The sequence below is a fragment of the Lepus europaeus genome, chromosome 5, assembly GCF_033115175.1.
Source record: "Lepus europaeus isolate LE1 chromosome 5, mLepTim1.pri, whole genome shotgun sequence".
NCBI lineage: Eukaryota > Metazoa > Chordata > Mammalia > Lagomorpha > Leporidae > Lepus > Lepus europaeus.
Genome location: NC_084831.1, coordinates 12062515 through 12075902, shown reverse-complemented (window position 1 = coordinate 12075902; position 13388 = coordinate 12062515).

Here is a 13388-nt window from a genome sequence, read left to right as displayed (position 1 = left end):
GTGCATATTCCAAGGGCCCTGGGAGAGACCTTTTAGTAGTAGAGACCAGAGTGGTGGAGGAGCCCCCGGACAAGCTGTGCCCAGGCCCTGTGCTGCCCTCACCTCCCGGACGGCCCAGCCCTCCTCCCCCTCCCCCGTCGTCCCAGCAGACCTGGGTTCCGAGCAGCTTCCTCCCTTCTGGCTGTGTGACCTGAGGGAAGCCGCTGCACCTCTCTGCACCTGTGTCCCTCCAAGAGAAAAGCACCCACTCCTCCCCCACCCCCACTGCTGGCCTTGGTTTGAGATTGAGCTCAGCCGACGCGGGGCTGGATCCAAGCGTGTTCATCGTGGAGGGGCTGACCCCAGGAAGCTCGCGAGGCAGTGGGGCCGTGGCAGGTGGGGACAGGAAGTCAGTGAAGGGTGAGCAGACAGCATCGTGGGCATCGGGGGCCCAAAGCCACCGGGATCTCCGAAGAGACTGTGGCACAGCCTGGATCTCTGAGCGACCAGGATGGCGAGAAAGCCAGGCGGTGTCCTCCAGCCCCCATCCCACGAGTCCTGTGAACACTGCCCCCCAGGCACAGCTGGGTGTGGGCTGAGCCTTGGCCAAGTGTCCAGGCCACCCAGGGAGGCTCCATCCCGCCCCACCCGCCCGCAAGGCGGTGGCAATCACAGCCCCGGGCACACAGCTGCGGAGCTGCCCCCCTGCCCACCCAGGAAACAGCCTCTGATTATTTCCTGCTGTCATCACAGGGGAGAGTTTGCGTGGGTCCCAGGCTGCCAGGCCACAGTAGCCACTGGTGGGGAGGCCACGCCAGGCAGGCACAGCGGGGACCAGAATCTTGGCCTCCCTGGGGGCTGGACCTCGCCCCTGCCCCCCGGGGCTCTGCTGTGCTTCTCTTCCCCTCCCCTGCCCTGATCAGCCCTCCCCTGGTGCAGCCCCTGGGGGCCTGGCTCTCCCCTGGGGGAGGTCTCTCCCTCTCCATTCACTTCTGGGAGTGGGAGCTGGAGTGGCCCGCAGCTGGGTGGTGGACACCCAGCAGCTCCTGGGCACCCATCCTTCTAGCCACGCTCTGCCCCTTCCTACTGTAGTGACCACACCCACCTCTCCGGGCCCTGCAAGGCCTGGTCTCTAGTCACAGCTCTCAGTCCATCTGGATCAGCCCCAGGGACGCCAAACAGGGGGCTCAGGCCAGTGACACACCTGCGCCTCCTGCACCCGATGGACGCACAGGGGTCTGCTGTCCTCCAGGCACTGGCCAGCTGGAGGCTTGGGAGATGACCCCATGCATCCTTCCAGAGCCTCAGCCTTGTGCCAAGCACCATGGTCAACCCAGCCACAGCGCTCCGAGAAACAGACCGAGGCTCACAGGGCTCACAGCGAAGTGGGCGGCGGCGGCGGCAGCAGGGGGATGTAGAGAGACAGCCAGGAACCAGCAAGCAGAGCGCCTCAGGTCCTGATGAACATTCCAGAAACATAAAGCAAGATGACCTGGGGCCGGCACTGGGGCACAGTGGGTTAAAGCCACCACCTGCAGCACTGGCATCCCATACAGGCACCGGTTTGAGTCCCAGGTGCTCCACTTCCTATCCAGCTCCCTGCAAATGTGACCTGGGAAAGCAGCAGAAGATGGCCCAAGTGCTTGGGCCCCTGCCCTCATGTGAGAGACCCGGAAGAAGCTCCTGGCTCCTGGCTCCAGCTTGGTCCAGCCCCGGCCATTACAGCCATTTGGGGAGCCAACCAGCAGATGGAAGACCTCTCTTTCTCTCTCTCTGTAACTCTGCCTTTCAAATAAATAAATAAATTTTTTTAAAGTTGATTGTATCTGGGGCCGACGCCGTGGCTCACTTGGTTAATCCTCCACTTGCGGTGCCGGCATCCCATATGGGCGCTGGATTCTGTCCTGGTTGCTCCTCTTCCAGTCCAGCTCTCTGCTGTGGCCCGGAAGGCAGTGGAGGATGGCCCAAGTGCTTGGGCCCTTGCACCCGCATGGGAAACCAGGAGGAAGCACCTGGCTCCTGGCTTCAGATCGGCGCGGTGCACTGGCCACAGTGGCCATTTGGGGGGGTGAACCAACGAAGGAAGACCTTTCTCTCTGTCTCTCTCTCTCTCACTGTCTAACTCTGCCTGTCAAATAAAAAATAAATAAATAAATAAATAAATAAATATGAAAAATCAAAAGTCAATTGAATCTAAGTCTTTTTATTTTAAAGATTTATTTATTTATTTGAAAGTCAGAGTTACACAGAGAGAGGAGTAGCTGAAGGAGAGAGAGAGGGCTTCCATCCGCTGGTTCATTCCCAATTGGCCGCAATGGCCAGAGCTGCGCTGATCCAAAGCCAGGAGCCAGGAGCTTCTTCCGGGTCTCCCATGGGAGTGCAGGGGCCCAAGCACTTGGGCATCTTCTGCTTTCCCAGGCCATCACAGAGAGCTGGATTGGAAGTGGAGCAGCTGGGACTCAAACTGGCGCCCGTACAGGATGCTGGCACTGCAGGTGGCAACTTTACCCACTACACCACAGCACTGGCCCCTAAATAAATAATTTTTTTAAAAATAAAAATAAAAAGACACCCATTCCCCAGACCTCAGCCAGGGCCTGCAGGGGGAGGGGCCCGGACACCATTTTGTGCTGCTTCGGCCACCAAGCCGGCCACCTCCGGCCAGCTGCTCTTGGCCTGGAAGGGGCCAGGCTTGCCCTGTGACATGGAAGAGGCAGTGGAGGAGAGACGTATAGTCCTCCTCTCCTGCCCCTTGGTGAGCTCAGGGCAACAGGCACGGGCGAGGGCTCCAGAGCCAGGATCCGGAAGCCGGGCAGTCCCCGGGCCATCTGGCCACCGCAGGGCCTCCCTCTCACCGGGGAACTTCAGGCTTTAGGATAGCAACCGGCCTTGCATTTAAATCTCCTTATCCAGAACGTCATCAGATCCTCACAGCCACCTGGGAGCTGAGCAAGGACGATTAGCCCACTTCACAGACGAGCAGACTGAGACCCTCAGGGAGGCCAAGTGAGGCCATCCAGGTGGTGAGCAAGGCCACCGCCAGAATTCTAGCTCAGCAGCGTGGACCAGGAGTGACAGGGTGGTTCCTGCACACAGCCATGCTCCCTGCACGAGTTCTGACCAGCGGCACCACTACGGTGGGTCGTCAGGCAGGACGAACCCCAGCCACGGGCTCTGTTTCCCCATCTGTGAACCTGAGGACTGGGGGGAGGGGCCTGCCCCATCTGCAAACCCACCACCCCGCCCCCCAGGCCCTGCTGGCCCCACAGAAGCCTCCCCGGGAGCTCCGCACAGGCCCGACCACTGACAAAGGACAAGGGGGTTGGGGGCGAGGCCTGGATTGAGACCCGAGCCCCAGCACCTCAGACAGGCACCAGTCAGGATTCGGAGGCTGAGTCTTCCAGGGGTGATTACGGAACAACGAGGCCGTTAGCCGGGGCCTTCCCACGCACTGGTGTCCCTATGAGAAGAGCAGGGACTCAGGACGTGCCTGGGCAGGGGACAGGACACGGAGGCCACAAGGAAGCCAGCCCAGCTGGCACCTTGACCTTGAACCTGTTGCCCCAGAACGTGCCTGACAACAGATCAGGCTGCAGGATTTGTCACGGCCGCCCAGGCCAGGCCAGCGCACTCCAGGGGTTCTGCCTCAGGTGGAGAGGGGCCAGGGAACCTGAACTCCAGGCGGCTCCGCCACGGTTCTCCCGTAGCTCTTCAGAAAAGGATAAAACAGAATCTCCTTCTGTACCAAGAGTTTTAAAATCCACACATAGTGTTTTGGGGTTTGGTTTTGTTTTTTAAGGTTTATTTATTCAAGGGCCAGCGCTATAGGTTGAGCCTCTGCCTCCGACGCTGGCACCACATGGGCACTGGTTCTAGTCCCAGCTTCTCCACTTCTCATTCAGCTCTCTGCTAGTGGCCTGGGAAAGCCGTGGAGGATGGCCTGAGTCCTTGGGTCCCTGCACCCAGGAGGGAGGCCTGGAAGAGGATCCTGGCTCCTGGCTTCGGATTGGCCCAGCTCTGGACATTGTGGCCATTTGGGAGTGAGCCAGCAAATCTCTCTCTCTCTCTCTCTCTCTCTCTCTCTCTCTCTCTCTCTCCCTTTTTTGTCTATGAATTTGAGGCATCTCAAATAAATAAATAAATCTTTTAAAAATGATTAATTTATTTGAAAGGCAGGGTGACAGAGAGAGAGAGAGAGAAACCTTCCATCTATTGGTCAACTCCGCAAATGGGGGCTGGGCCAGACTGAAGCCAGGAGCCAGGAACTCCATCTAGGTCTTCCTCGGGGGTGGCAGGGGCCCAAGGCCTTGGGCCATCTTCCAGCGCTTTCCTAGACGCAGTAGGAGGGAGCTAGATCGGAAGTAGAACAGTCAGGACTCAAACTGGCGATCCAACACAGGGTACTGGTGTCGCTGGAGGTAGCTTAGCTTGAAGTACCACAAGGCCAGCCCCTTAGAGTTTTTTGTTTTGATGTTATTGTTGTTAATATTTTACTGGGGCCGGAGCTGTGGCAGAGCTGGTAAAGCTGCCACCTGCAGTGGCGGCATCCCATAGGGGTGCCAGTTCAAGTCCTGGCTGCTCCACTTCCAATCCAGCTCTCTGCTGTGGCCTGGGAAAGCAGCAAGGGATGGCCCAAATCCTTGGGCCCCTGCACCTGCGAGGGAGACCCAGAAGAAGCTCCCGGCTCCTGGCTATGGAGCGGCACAGCTCCGGCCATTGCGGCCAATTGGGGAGAGAACCAGAGGATGGAAGACCTCTCTCTCTCTCTCTCTCTCTCTCTCTGCCTCTCCTCTCTCTGTGTAACTGTGACTTTCAAATAAATAAATAAATCTTTAAAAATCATTTTATTTATCTGAAACACAGAGTTACAGAAAGAGAGAGAAAGAGATAGAGAGAGAGAGAGAGAGAGAGAGCACTTCCATCTGCTAGTTCACTCCCTAAATGGTTGCAATGGCCAGGGCTAGGCCAGGCTGAAGCCAAGAACCTGGAGCTTCATCCAGGTCTCCCATGTGGCTGCAGGGGCCCAAGCACTTGGGCCAGCCCTTGCTGCTTTCCCAGGTGCATTAGCAGGGAGCTGGATCAGAAGTGGAGCAGCCAGGACTCGAACCAGTGCCCATATGGGATGCTGGCACTGCAGGCAGTGGCTTTACCCACTACGCCACAGTGTCGGCCCCTGCAGCTCTTCAAATCAGACATTTCCCATGACCGTGCTGAGGGCCCCTCACGAATCGTGGCCTCAGCCCTCCACAGTGGGCGCTCCAGTACCTTTGAGGTGAAGCCACGCCCTCCGCTGGGTGTTCCGGGCACCCAGACCCACCCATGGCCCAGCAACCTCCTGGGCTCCGACTGCTCTTGAAGGAGCCCCAGCCGGCCTTCCAGCACCTGGGAAATCGCCCCTGTATTTTCTTTGAGTAATTTTGAAATCTTTCTGTTTGGTCTCAGGTATTAGGCCTTGTTTTGATGCACTCTGATCAACACTCTAACGTTAATGTAGCCCTCAGCTTTCCTACGCTTTGGCTTTCCATCACATACATGTCTACATTCTTCTACCTTCAAGGATCTATAGTCTCTGGGTTTTTTTCAAGATGAATTTATTTATTTGGAAGGCCAAGTTAAGAGAGACAGAGCCAGAGACAGAGAGAAAGGTCTTCCTTCTGTTGGTTGACTCTGCAAATGGCCACAACGGCTGGAGCTGCGCGGATCCGAAGCCAGGAGCCAGGTGGTTTGCTACCCTCACTGGTGAGACCGTGTGGAGCTCAGGCTGCCTGTCTGTGCTGAGTCGTGGACCCCTGGAAGGATGCGCAGACGGGAGCCTTGCGTGTCGGACCTGCCCACATGCACGCCCACTGGAGCTGAGCGCTGTTGGCTGTCAGAGCTGGCGGGGGCTTGCAGACCACCTGCCCCCACCTCCTCACCCTACACCCGGGAAAGCCGAGGCCCAAGGTCACGGGCTGAGAGGCAGCCTAGCTGGCCGCAGACTCCCACCTCCTGCGCCCGCTGTGGCTTCACCGGGCCCTGCGGCCCCCGTGACAAGTGGAGTTTAATTATTTACGACGGCGCTTCCGAGCTGCTGTGAACCCAGCGGAACACATTCGGTAACAGCAAGGGAGGCGTGCAGATCGGGGGGGGGGGGGGGGGGGGGCGGCACCGGACATGGGGGGGGGCGGCACCGGGCGGATCCAGGACGCTTTTTCTTGTGTGGAGGAAGTCGCAGATGTCACAGAACCACAATCCGCATCTCCCAAGAGAGGATCAGAGTGGCACGCCGGCGACAGTCCCCCCACGCCCCTCAGGGCCGCCCACAGAACCCCCACTGCCCTCCAGCCCTGGCCAGGGGACAGAGCCCTCAGCAACCGTGGCCCCGAGGAGAGGGGCCTGGCACCAGCCATGGGTGTCCCTAAGCCTCAGTTTCCCCGTCTGTAAGCTGAGGAGCCGGAAGGGACACTGGCCTCTGCTGTTGCCGGCCCCAGCCAAGGAGGCACCTGCACCAGGCCCCACCCCCACCCCCCACCAAGCTGTCACTCGGGAGACTCGTCACAGCGCCAAGGGAGTCACTTCTGTCAAGCCCTCACCAATAAGCATCAACAATAAACACAGACGGACACAAAGCCTGCGGGTGACGGAGGGCGGGTTCGGCGCAGAACGACCGTGGGACTCAGCCGGCACAGAAGCACAGAGCGATGCAAACGCGGCACAGACAGATGGAAGCCAAAGAGAAGCTCGCTCATTCTCGGACTCTTTGAAGACCCTTTGTAGGTGTGGGTTTCAATTTTTTTTTTTTTTTTTTTTTTTTTGGCACCAAAATAAACTTTGCTTTTAAAAGTTCCAGGGGCCGGCGTCACGGCACAGGTTAAGCCGCTGCCCATCAGCATCTCCTATGGAAGCTGCAGTTCAAGTCCCAGCTATTCCATTTTTTAAAATTTATTTATTTGTTTGAAATGCAGGGAGAGAGAGAGAGAGAGAGAGAGAGAGAGAGAGAGAGAGATCTTCTATCCACTGGTTCGCTCCCCAGATGGCCACAATAGTCAGGGCTGGGCCAGGCTGAAGCCAGGAGCCAGGAGTTTCATCCAGGTCTCCCACGCGGGTGCAGGGGCCCAAACCCTTGGGCCATCCTCCTCTGCTTTCCCAAACTCATCAGCAGAGAGCTGGATCTGAAGTGGAGCAGCTGGGACTTGAACTGGCCCCCTTATGGGATGCCAACACTGCAGGCAGCGGCTTTACCCGATATGCCACTGCGCTGGTCCCAGCTGCTCCACTTCTGATCCAGCTCCCCGCTAACGCACCTGGGAAAGCAGTGGAAGATGGCCCAAGTGCTTGGGCCCCTGCTACCCACCTGGGAGACCCAGAGGAGGCTCCTGGCTCCCGGCTTCAGCCTGGCCCAGCCCCCGGGCCATTGCAGTCACCTGGGGAGGGAACCAGTGCATGGAAGGTCTCTGCCTCTCTTACTCTGTTACTCTGCCTTTCCAATAAATAAAAAAGCGTGAGTTCCACTTTGCACAAACTTTCTGAAGGACTTTACTTCTGCAAGGGAGCCTGTGCGTCAGCACCCCCTCACCTCGCCCAGACTCCGTCCCCGGCGTCCAGCTCTGCAGCCAAGGACAGCATCCCAGCAGTTTCCTCATCCTCCTCCTGTCACTCTAAAAACTTTCGCGCCTCACATTCCCCAGCAAACCACGCCCTGCATGTTCCCATGGCCACGCCCCACACACTACCCCCAGAGAAGCCGTGTGTCACGTGGGGGACACACTGAGCCCTCCCACAACCCCCCCCCCCTCCGTGCAGATGACAGGCTCCATCCATGGCAAGGTCAAGTGGCTTTTTTTTTCTTTGAGATTTATTTTATTTATTTGAAAGTTATATAGAGAGAGGGAGAGAGGTCTTCCATTCCCTGGTTCACTCCCCAAATGGCCACAATGACGAGCTGGGCCGATCTGAAGCCAGGAGTCAGGAGCTTCTTCTGGGTCTCCCATGTGGGTGCAGGGCCCCTAACATTTGGGCCATCTTCTGCTGCTTTCCCAGGCCATTCACGGGGAGTTGGATTGTAAGTGGAACAGCCGGGTCTCAAACAGATGTCTGTATGGGATGCCGGTGTTGCAGGAGGCGGCTTTACCTGCTAAGCCGGGCCCCTAGGTCAAGTGCCTTAACCAAGGTCATGGACGTGCTGGGGAGTGACAGAGCCAGGGCGTGCACCCAGGCCTGTGGCTCCAGAGAGCACAGCTGTGAGCTTTGCTGCACTGCTCCGTTGAGGCAGGTGCCAGAACAGGGCCCTCGGGTGCTGGCCTGGCTGTGCCAAGGTGGGTTTCCCCGTCCTCTCTCGTCAAGGAGAAGCCGAGGCTCAGAGTGGACTTGGAATTTCACCCTGCGTCTCCCACCAAACCACCCACCGTCATTCTCCCACCCGGCCTTGGTGTTGCTCCAGAACACTAAGTCCCCGGGGCTCTAGTAGCTGTGGCTGAGTTGAGAGACACAAAGCTCCGTCTCCCCAAACAGTTGAGCAATAGATGACCCTTCCACATCCTCGCGCGCCAGGGCCTGGGGCACACCCTGAGCCAGGCCATGGCGTGTAGAGCCAAATCGAAGTGAAAGAGGGAGCGGAACCAGCAACAAGTGCCAGGGAGCAAGGTGGAGGGGAAGGAGGTGGGGCACGGAGCCGGGGGCAGGGGTGGGGGGTTGTGCCAGGGGAGGGCCAGTGGGAGGGGGGACAGTCGGCTGACATTGGCTCACTGATGGCTCTGGTCAGGTGGTGACAGCGGGGTCTAGACGGAGCCCCTTGGGGACAGGAGCCACTCAGCTTCGTGGCTCCAGCACCTAAGCCATAGAAGGTGTTCAATAAAGAGAGACAGGCGTTATCCCATGAGATGACCTGATGGTGACGTTTGCGCCACCCTGAGTCACCAGTCGTGTCCCGGGGCTCCTCCTCTACTCCGTGATCAGACCCACTTGCCCATGGCAAAGTTCTTCCAGGCTGCGGCCTAAGTGGGCGCCCCTGCAGCGGGACGGTGGGGAGTGGGGGGTGGGGTTCTAACCTCCTAGGATGTCAGTCAATGGGCAGCCACGCCCATCTCTCACTCAAGCAAGCCTACAAATGTTTACCTGGGTGCCTCCTGCTGGGCACTGGAGCCACACACGTTTGCTGGGTCCTGGGAGAGAAAGGAGAGCCCGATCTCCACGTGGACTATGGACCCCCACTGCGGGGAGAGTTGGTCGCTTGCTCAGGGGGCGGGGACGATGTGGTCCAGGCCCTGGGGCTACAGCAGTGACCACACCCCCGAGCCCTGCTTCATGGCGCTTCTGGCCTGGGGAGGGGGAAGAATATGTCCAGAAACAAAGAAAACACACTGAAACAGAGAGAGGGGACGCGAGGCGGAGGCTGCTCCCCCCTCGTGGAGGTGCAGGGGCCAAGGAAGCCGATTTGAGCAGAGACTGGAGGGGGCGAGACGGTGCACAGCAGGTGCAGGGCGGGTGGTCCAGGCAGAGGAAGCCACAAGGGTGCAGGCCCTTGGGGATGCCACGCCAGAGGGGCTTGGGGATGGCGAGGGATGAAGGAGGCCGAGGCGTGGCAGGGAGCAGACCGAGCTGGGCCTTGGAGGACGCAGTGGGCTTCTGGCCTTGAAGGAGATGGGAGCCAATGGCGGGCCAGAGGGCAGAGGGGCCAGGCGCGTGTGACACGACGTGGCCCTGGGCAGGCTTGATGTGGCCTGTGTCTTGAGAACAGACCGCCCAGGGCGGGGTGGGAGCAGGCGGGCGGGAGGAACCAGGGGAGACGTGGTGGCTGTGACGGTGCCCCTGGAGTCCGAGGCGGCAGGGAGATGATCTATTGCTGCTCCGGCTCATCCAAGGTGAACCCGACTTTCAAGGCGTTGGCCACCAGGTCACCAGTTTTGTTTAAGAGCCCCGGGCCCGCACTGACATTCTGTCCTGTACTCTACGTGCCCAGAGCTGGAAGAGACGATGCCTTTCACGTTCAACCTGTTAACCACCTCCGGGCAGGCGCACACCGCAGAGGCCAGCTCTGCGGAGCCCGGTGCCGGGTGAGCTGTGCAGCCGGCTCTTGGGGCCTTCCGGAGTGCAGGGGGCAGGGGGTCCCCTCCACGGACTCCAGCCCCCAGCCTCTGGCTGCGACTGGAAACCCCAGACCCCCCTGGCTCTGCGCACAGTGAAACCCATGAGAGTACCCGAAAGAAAGAGCAAGCTCTCGGCCACCAAGGCCATGCGACCGCGGGGTTGCACGGCGGCCGGAAGTGAAGCGACACCACGCCTGGTTTCACCGCCTGCACAGCCCACCTGCCGACAACTGCTATGCCGAACAGGCCAGGGCCCGTGTCCAGATTCACGCGCTCTTCGTCAGACTCAACATGACACCTGCAATTCTGCTCTGTTGACTTCCATCCAACCCATTCTTCGCTCCAGAAATCACACAGCGTCCTACCCTTGTCGGACTCATCAAAAGCCCAATTAACCCTGGGCGCAGGGGCCTTTTCTCGGCCAACGGCCCCCAAACCCACAGCTTTGCAGGCCGGGACGTTACAAAGCCACTGGAAAACAGCCCAGCAGGCCCAGCCTTTATTGTGTAGACGCCCTGTCGGGGAGGGGAGCCCACGTGCATAAGAAAACCACCTCCGGCAGCTAAACTCCCACTGCAGAGCCTTTATTAGCGGTGATAAAAAGACAGCAAAGCAGTGCAGGGCTTCCTCCTCCCCGGTGGGGGCTGCAGTCCCAGGAATTAGTCATGTTTGGACGGTGGAGTTATGGAATTTATAATGGAGACCCTGGAGAAATTAAACATGGATGACAGCCAGCCCTCTCCCCAGCCCAATGGCTCCAGCGGGAACCATTCCCCCAGCACCCTCTGTCCCTCCAGGAACTTGACTTTGCTGGCTCGGAGCAGGATCACACGGGAGGCAGCGGTCCGACCTGCTCCGCGTCTCCCCACCGCCCAGCAAACCCTTGAGTGGGACTCGGGTCTGTGCACCGCGTCCCCAGCAGCACCCGGCTGGGGCTCAGCAGGACTGGGGGGAGCAGGTCTGCATCTTCAGCTCCGCGGGTCCTCCTGAGGGTCAGCACCACTCTGCCCCTGGAGGGAGCTCACTGCGGAGGAGAGAGCCGAGAACCACGGCCAGGAGGAGCAGGCTGACCTGGGCAAGAGCAGGTAACGCCGTCTTAAGGAGAAGGGGGCCCAGGCTCCACACTCTTATTTCAGGGCCTCTTGAAAGACCCCAAGAGCAGCTGCATCTGGGGAGCCTAAGGTTTTCACGGAGATGTTTGTCCAACAGAGGAGATGGCAAGGAGCAGGAGCGAGCCCCACACCTCCTGGCCTCGCGCTCCAGACTCAGCCCGAAAAAGAACCCGTATTGAGCACCTACTATGTGCCAGCCTCTTGCTAAGCTGCTTTGTCAACGTAACATTCACATTTATCTGAGAGGCAGACAAAGAGAGCTGCTTCTGCCTGCTGGTTCCCTCCTCAGATGCCTGCAAGGGCCAGGGCTGGGCTGGACCAAACAGAGCCAGAGCCAGGGGCTGAACTCAGCCCTCCCACGTGGGGGCAGGAACCCGATTACTGGAGCCATCATCCTGAGTGCCTCCCAGGTCGGCTGGAGCCGGGGACTCCGAACCAGGACGCTGGAACCTTAACTACAGGCTAAACACGCAACCCTAGGACATTCTTCTCATTTAGAAAAGGGCCCAAGGTGGATAACAGATGCTTAGAGAATGTTTATTGGACTGTAATCCCCACGTTAACCTCATGAGCTAAGTGTTATCCCTGCCACGTTACAGGTGAACCCACAGAACCAGAGAGGGGAAGTTCTTTGCCCCAGGCCACACAGCACAAGCAGGCAGCAGAGCCCAGCTGATGTCTGTCTGGCTGCCACACCAGAGCCCTGTGCTGTCAATCCCGGTCGGCTTCCTGGCGCAGAAGACGCTCAGTGTGGCGAGAAGCAGGTGCTGAGCCCAGGGAGCTGTCCACGCAGGGCAGTGCCGAAAAGAAGAGCAGGAGGAGCCAAGTGGACGGCTCACCCAGGGCAGGGTGCACCTGGCCCTCACCGTGAGTTCAGCTGCTGTGGCCACCTTGGAGCCGGTTCCCCACGAGTCCTGCACTCCGGGCTTCCCCGCCCGCCGTCCCCTAGACCCAGGGTGCACCACACCCCTGGCAGCCACTGCCAGCTGACACGAGGGAAGATCTGTTAGCCACAACCACGTATTGCCCTAACAGCTTCCCAATCCAAGCCGTCAGAGTGGGGCGAGGGCCCAGACACTGGGATCTGCCAGGAGGCCTGTCTGCACGGCTCCAGCCACTGCTCTGCCCCTCCCTCCCCGGGCTCCTCTCCAAGCTATACCCAGGACTCTTATTTTTTTTTTAATTTATTTTTTTATTTGAAAGGCAGAGTCACAGAGAGAGAAGGAGAGAGAGAGAGAGAGAGACAGACCTTCCATCCGCTGGTTCACTCCCCAAATGGTCACAACAGCAAGAGCTGGGCCAATCCGAAGCCAGGAGCCAGGAGCTTCTTCCGGGTCTCCCAAGCGGGTGCAGGGACCCAAGCACTTGGACCATCTCCCACTGCTTTCCCAGGCCACAGCAGGGAGCTGGATCGAAAGAGGAGCAGCCAGGACTCTAACCAGGACCCATATGGGATGCCGGCACTGCAGGCCAGGGCGTTAGCCCGCTGTGCCTCCTGGTGTATTCGGTCAGCTTCTGAACCCGAGGATGTAAACCCAGGCCTGGCTCACTTTACCCAGCAAAGGGCTCTGTCTGCACTCATGGCTCTCGAGGTTCACAGTCCCAGATCAGGCAGCCCTGTCAGCTCAGCCTCGGGTCATCACCCTCGGGGTCCACTCCGATGACCCCTCGCACCCAGTCCCCCCCAGGCCCCGCCTCCGAGCCCTGTGCCTGGCTGAGGTCTCCACCTCACAGCACCTGTAGAACTCTGGGCTCCTCTCTGGCCACCAAATCCCACTCAAACCACAGCACGGGGGGAGGCGATAAAACTGTCTCCGGGAGCCAGGAGGGCTCCGTGTTCACTCTGACACAGCTCCCGGCCTCCGCAGGACCTAAAGCTCTGGTCCCACCCCAGCCCGAACACAAGGGTGCCAAGCCCCAGCCCTCCTTGGCACCGGAAGCCATTGGCAGGGCCCCCTCCCCACCGGGGAGGGACCGCCTGGGGGCCTTTCCCTTTGTCTCTGCCGCCAGCCCCACCCCACCCCTCGCCCAGCTGCCAAGACCCTGCCTCCTCCGCCCTGCACCTGGCTGCCCCTGGCACGGAGCCCCGGACCCCCGGCAGCGGCAAAGCCTCCCCCAGCTCCGAGCAGCTGCCAGGCCGTGCCGGAGCCGGCAGGCAATGTCTGGGCACCGCGTGCCACCCCGCCAGGCCTGGCGTGCCCACGTTAGGCTGACAGCCTGCACAGCCCCGCGC